Raw genomic sequence first — 7,747 nt, forward strand, 5'->3', positions numbered from 1 at the left:
GAGATGGAGACAGTGATGATGACATGGAGTGATGAAGTGACTGGGGACTTTGGACCCAGAGAGGGAAAGGAACTGTGGGCTGAAAACTGGGGGGAAGAGGGGAAAGTATAGGGGGCGGCTTTCTGGGATATACCCTTTGGGTGGTTGATGATGCATAGAGGGGATTGGAACCATGGCAGTGAGATGATATACTATGGAATGAATGTAAAACTAAAGTGCTTCCATGTAAACTATCATATAATTCACAATAAAACATTAAAAAAAAATGAAATGGAACCCATGAAATTCTATATCCTAGGCATTAGTAGTCTGAAATTGACTGGACCTGGCGCTTTTGAACCTGACTATCACATGATTTACTATGCCAGGAATGATAGCTTAAAGAGGAATGGTGATTCATTTATCAACAAAAAGAATATATACAGATGTGTCTTGAAGTGCAATGGTGTCTGTGATAGGGTAATATCTAACAGCTACAAGGAAGACCAGTTAATACCACCATTATAAGAATTTACGTACAAGTAATAAGACCAGTGATGATGAAATTCAATAAGTCTACCAACTCAGTATGAAACTGATGAAGTACACAATCATCATGTATAGGTAAATACTAGTGATTGGAATGCAAAAGTTGGGGGCTGGGGAAGGATCAACAGTGGGAAAATATGTCCTTGGATTAGAAAAGATGCTGGAGATTACATGATAGACTTTTGCAAGATCAATGACTTCTTCATTGCAAATACTTTTCTTTAAGCAACATAAAATGTGACTGTATAACAATAACATACAGATGGGATATACAGAAAATTTATTTACTACATCTGTGGAAAGAGATGGTGGAAAAGCTCCGTATTGTTGTTGTTGTTGTTAGGTACCATTGAGTCGGTACTGACACATAGCGACCTTATGCACAGCAGAATGAAACACTGCCCGATCCTGAGCCAACCTCACTACTGTTGCCATGCTTGAATCCGTCAAGGCTACCACTTGGCCAATCCATTTCATTAGGGGTCTTCCTCTTTTTCTCTGACCCTTTACCATACAAAACATGATATCCTTCTCCAGTGACTTGTCCCTCTGACAACATGTCTGAAATATGAGAGACGAAGTTTGGCAATCTTGTCCTCCACGGAGCACTCTGGCTACACTTCTTCTAAAATGGATCTATTGGTTGTTTTGGCAGCCCATGGCGTTTTCAATATTTTCCTCCAAAACTATAACTCATCAATTCTAAAACTAAAAGCATCAATTCTTCTACAGTCTTCCTTATTCACTGTCCAGCTTTCACATTCATATGAGGTTATTGAATATACCATGGCTTGGGTCAGATGCACCTTAGTCCCCAAGCTGACATCTTTTCTATTCAACACTTTAAAAAGGTCTTGTGCAGAAGATTTGCCTAATGCAATACGCTGTTTGATTCTTGACTGCTGCTTCTATGAGCCTGGATAGTTGATCCAAGAAGAATGAAATTCCTTGACAACTTCAATCTTTTCTCCATTGACAAGAATGTTGTTTATTGGTCCATTGGTGAAGATTTGTGTTTCCTTTACATTGAAATTAATCCATACCAAAGGCTGTGCACTTTGATCTTCATCAGTAAATATTTTAAGTCCTCTTGACTTTCAGCAAGCAAGGATGTATCATTTGCATATAGCAGGTTGTTAATGAGTCTTCTTCCAATCCTGATGCCACATTTTTCTTCATATAATCCAGTTTCTTGGATTATTTGCTCAGCATATAGGTTGAATAAGTATGGTAAAAGAATACAACCTTGTGGCACAACTTTCTTAATTTTAAACCATTCTGTGTTCTCATATTCTATTCAAACAACTGTTTCTTGCTCCAGGTACAGATTCCTCGTGAGCACAATTAAGTGTTTTGGAATACTCATATTTTACAATGTTGTCTATAGCTTGTCATGATCCATACAATCGAAAGCCTTTGCATAGTCAATAAAGCCCAAGTAAACATCTTTCTGATATTCTCTGCTTTCAGCCAAGATCCATTGGACATCAGCAACGATATCCCTCATTCCATGGCCACTTCTGAATCCAGCTTGAACCTCTGGAAGTTCTCTGTCAATGTATATTTGTAGCAATTTCTGTATTACGTTCAGCAAAATTTTACTCGCACGGAAAATCTCCGTATGAATCACCAAAACAAGCATAGTTGCAGAATCTGGAATAGACCATCCTTTGCTCATATGCAAGTTCAGGATGAAGCTGAGTAAAAATATTATCTTGAACCTGTCCCATTTGAATTTAGAGATAATCTGTAAAACAGATTTTATGCATTAGAAATTTGACTGAAGACCAGAAGAATTGTGCGATGACATCAAGAACATTATACAGGAAGAACACAAAGGTAGAGATGAAAGCGAGAAAAAAACAAAATGAATGTTAGAAGAGACCCTTAAACTTGCTGTCCAATGTGGAGATGCTAAAGAAAATTGTTGGAATTAGAGGGTAAGGAACTGAAGAGACATTTTTAAAGAGCAGCTTGAGAAAGGAGGCAAAATCAAATATCATAATGAAATGAGCAAAGACGTGGAGTTAGAAAACCAAAAGGGAAGAACATGCTCAGCATTTCTCAAACTGAGGAAACTAATGAAAAAATTCTATCCTCAACTTGCAATACTATAGGTTTTTAGGGAAAAATATTGAATGATGCAGAAAACATCAAAAGAAGAAGGAAGAGTCAATGCACCAAAAAGAAAGTCAGTATACAATCATTTCAAGAAGTAGCATGCGATCAAAAGCCAATAATACTGAGGAAATAAGTCCTCAATGCAATGATGGGATTGGCAAAGATCAAGGCACCAGAAATTGATGAAATCAATGGAATACAAATTGAAATACCTCAACAAACTGATTTAGCATTGGAGGCAATCACTCATTTGTACCAAGAAATTTGGAAAGCAGCTATCTAGGCAACTGACTGGAAGAAATCTATATTTGTGCCCATTCCAAAAAAGGTGACCCAAAGAAATGTGGAAACCATTGGACATATCATTAATATTTTTTGCAAGTAAAGTTTTACAAAAGATAATACAAAAATGGTTTCAGCTGTACATTGACAGAGAACTTGCTGAGGTGCACGCCAGATTTTGAAAAAGACATGGAATTAGGGATATTATTGCTGACAAGAAATGGATCTTGTTGAAAGTAGAGAATTCCAGAAAGATGTCTACCTACGCTTTATTGACTATGCAAAGATTTTCAATTGTGTTGTTTGAACAGAATCAGGGAACACAGAAAGTTTTTAAAATTAGAAATGTTGTGCACCAGGGTTGTAGCCTTTCTCCATACATTTTCATTGTGTGTACAAAGTTGTCAAATACTTCATTTTACTTGGATCAACCATCAACATTCCTGGAAGCAGCAGTCAAGAATCAAATGACTCATTGCATTAGGCAAATCTACTGCATAAGTCGTCTTTAAAGTGCTGGAGAGCAAAGATGTCAGTTTGAAGACTAAGGTGCACCTGACCCATGACATGGTATTTTCAATAACCTGTTATATATGGTAAAGCTGAACAATGAATAAGGAAGACAGTAGAAGAATTGATGCATTGCGAGATAGTGTTGTGGGAGAAAATTAAAAATACCACGTACTGCTAAAATAACAAACAGATTTGTGTTGGAAGAAATACAGCCAGAGTGCTCCTTGGAAGCCAAGATGGCTAAACTTCATCTCTAATAATTTGGATGTATTGTCAAGAGGGACCATTCACTGGAGATGGATATTATATGTGATAAGGTGGAAAGTCAGGGAAAAAGAGGAAGACCCCTGAGGGAGATGGATTGGCAAAATGGCAGCATCAATGGCCTCAAGTGTAGCAACGATTGTGTGGTTGGCACTGGAATGGAAAGTGTTTTATTCTGGTGTGCTTAGGATAGCTATGAGTTGGTACCAACTTGAAGGCAACTAACAATAAGATATTTAAATATATATATGTTACTGAAGGAATACATCCAAACCACACTGAAGGCATTGGCAAAAAAGAAGGATCAAGTAATTAGAAGAATATAAGTTGAAATGTTACAGCTTATATTCTTTACAATATACAATATTGTACAATAGTGGAGGTGTTCACTCATTTATTATCAAGAAATTTGGAAGACAGGTACCTGGCCAACTTTTTGGGAAAAAAAAAAACAAACTTATTTATGTCCATCCTAAAGAAATGTGACAAATTGGAATGCAGAAATCATTAAATAATATCAGTAATATCACATGCAACTAATTTTTGCTATTGTTGTTGTTGTTGTTATGTGCCGTGGAGTCGGTTCCGACTTATAGCTACCCTGTACAGTGTTTCTGAGGCTGTAAATCTTACGGGAGCAGAAAGCCTCATCTTTCTCCCACAGAACAGCTGGTAGTTTCGAACTGCTGACCTTGCGGTTCGCAGCCCGATTTGTAACCACTACGCTACCAGAGCTCCTTTTGCTATAGGTTATTCAAAAATGTTTGCAACAGTACATTGATAAGGAGCTGTCAGAAATTCAAGCTGTATTCAGAAGAGAAATGGAACAAGGGATATCATTGGTGATATGAGATGTAGTTTGGCTAAATTAAGAGAATAACAGTAAGATGTTTACTTTTACTTATTAAGTATGCAAAGGCTTTTGACTGTGTTTAATGACAAACTATGGATGATGTTGTGGAAAACGATATTTCAGAACTCTTAATTGTGCTCATGAGGAACCTGTACCTAAACCAAGAGTCAGTTATTCAAAAAGAGCAAGAGGATATTGAATGATTTATAATCAGGAAAGGTGTGCCCGAAGGTAGTATATTTTCACCATATCTCTTCAATATGTGTGCTGAACATCCAAGAAACTGGCTTATATGAAGAAAAAGACAGCATCAGGATTAGAGTAAAACTCATTAATAAACTATGATATGCAGATGATACAGCCTTGCTTCCTGGCAACCAAGATGACTTAAAATACTTTCTGATAAAGATCAGAGATCACAGTTTCTTCATGTATTGTACATCAATGTAAAGAAAGCAACCATCCTCACCTCAGGACCAATTCATAAAATCAAGATAAATGGAGAAAAATTGACATTATCAAAGCTATCATTTTGCTTGTTTCCATAATCTACACTTATTAAAGCAGCATTCAACAAAGAAAACAACATATAGTTTTAAGCAAATCTTAATAACATGACTTCATTAAAGTGTTTAAGAGCAATTATATCAGTTTTAAGGCTAAGATGATCCTGATACAAGCCATGGTATTTTAAGTTACTTCTAGTGCATTTCAATAATGGTGTTGTAGTTGTTGTTGTTAAGAGTCATAGCGATGCTATATGGAGTTTTCAAGAAGGAGCTGGTTACTTTGAACCTCTGAACTTGTATTTCAAACCCACATTCTTGTCCAGTGCTTTATTCTAGAGCACCACAGCAGGACTCCAATGGTTTTACAAGAACATTAAAATTACTATGGACTGTCAAACAAATAATCAAATCTGTCTTGCAAGAGTCATCAAATCTGTCTTGGAAGAAGTGCAACTAGAATGCTCCTTATAAGCCAAGATGGTGAGGCTTCATTTCTTATACTTTGTACATGTTATCAGGTGGCCCAGTACTTCAAGAAGAACATGCTTGGTAAAGTGGAGGGTAAGCAAAAAAGACGAAGTCCTTGAACGTTTGATGCAGTGGCAGCAACAATGGGCCCAAGTGTAACAATTGTGAGAATGGCACTACCCCAGTTAGTGTTTAGTTTCATAGTGCATAGGATCGCTGCAATTCAGAATCAACTCAATGGCACCTAACAACAATAACAGGGTCAGGCTTCAGCAATGCTTCTAGACAAAGACAAACCAGAAAGAAGCAGAAGTTGAACACTTTTGAATGAAGACAGTATTATGCTTCAAGATATATCTTTAAATGACCTTTTGGATGATGAATGTAATATCATTCCTTTTCAAAATGTTATTCCCAACATAGAGACTCATGAGATTATCATATTCAAAATGGCCAGTATCAATCCCTTTCAACTCAGTAAAGCCTAATATATTGATCTTTATATGTTACATTTCATTTTTTGACAACTTCTAATCTTCCTGGATCCATACTTCACACATTTCATGTTCTGATTATTAATGGACGTTTACAGCTGTTTCTTCTTATTTTGACTTGTGCCTCATCAACAGATGAAGGTTCTAGAAGTTTTGCTACATTCCCATCATTACAGTCAATTCTAATTTAATGAGGCAACACTTCTTCAGTCATATCTTGATTGTCATTCAACCTAGAGGCTCAACTTTTGGCACTATATCTGACAGTTTCCTAGAGCTGTTCATGATGTTTCACTATTCCATATTCTGTTACTATCTGACAGTGTGGACATTAGGTTTTCAGTGGCTAGACATTCAGAAGTAGTTCATGTCTACTTCTTAATCTGTCTTAATCTGGAAGTTCAGCAGAGACCTATCCACTATTGTTGACACTGCTATTATTTAAAACACAGGTGTATACAGTTTCCAAGGAGCAGCTGGTGAGCTTAAACCACCAAACTTGCAGTTCAAATGACTTTGCAGTCTGACATATTAGCCCAGAGTGCCACATCAGGACTCCTAGAGTTAGGCAAATTCCAAGTGCTTGTGTCAGAAGTTGAGCTGGTGACTTCTTCTGACTCACAGAGATGTAGGTATAGATGAACCCAGGATAAGCAGGTCAGAAGGCAGACATCTAACTGCAAAGGTGAATGAATTAAAAATCAGCAATAAGATGCAAGGTTGCTGAAGAATGACAGGATTTCGAGGAAATAAGGTAGTCTTATGGCTCCAGTCCAAATAACTAGAGTTTTGAAAAGGAGCCAGGTACATATTCCAGACTTAATGAAAAACAAATAAGCTTTGCCTGCATGTCAAATTACTGGAATCAGGGTATCTTTTAATCCATTGACTACTATTAGCAGATCTTATCATGGATTTAATGGCATTGTATTAGATCTCAATTTCATAATCTTATGAGTCATTATGCTGTGAATGACAAACTGAAAAGGAATGGTGTCATGTTCATCCTCAAAAAGAACATTTCAATATATATCTTGAAGTATAATGCTGCTGATGATACGAAAATATCCATAGGCCTACAAGGAAGACCAAGGAGAAAAATGAAGCTTTCTGCTACTCCAAATAATTAAAAGCCTCAAAAATCCTACACAGGGTTGCTATGTTTTAGAACTGACTTGAAGGCACTTAGCAGCAACAGTAAATAAGGAATACTAGTTAAGATCACTATTACTAAATTTACACATCAACCACTAGAGGCAGTCATGAAGAATTCCACCAACTTCTTCAGTCTGAAATTGATCAAATATGCAATCAAGATGTATTGATAATTAGTCATGATTGGAATGCAAGATTGGAAACAAAGAGGAAATGTTAGTACTTAGAAAATATGGCCTTGGTAATGAAAAGTATGCTGGAGATCACATGATAGAATTTGTGAGAACAACGACTTGTTGATTGCATATACCTTTTATATATATATATGACAACAACACACATGGACCTAACCAGATGCCATGAACATAAATCAAATTGACTGCATGTGTAGGAAGAGAGAGTGGAAAAACTGCATACAAGCAACCAAAATTAGGCCAGAAGTTGAAGCAAAAGAAAATAAAAAAAAAACTTCATGAGCTAGCTCCTTTAGAAATCATATAAACAACATAATGGAAGCATTAAATACTAATGACTGAAGACCAGAATAATTGTGGGAGGAC

Source organism: Chrysochloris asiatica, unplaced genomic scaffold (genome assembly GCF_000296735.1).
Source record: "Chrysochloris asiatica unplaced genomic scaffold, ChrAsi1.0 scaffold00462, whole genome shotgun sequence".
Taxonomy (NCBI): domain Eukaryota; kingdom Metazoa; phylum Chordata; class Mammalia; order Afrosoricida; family Chrysochloridae; genus Chrysochloris; species Chrysochloris asiatica.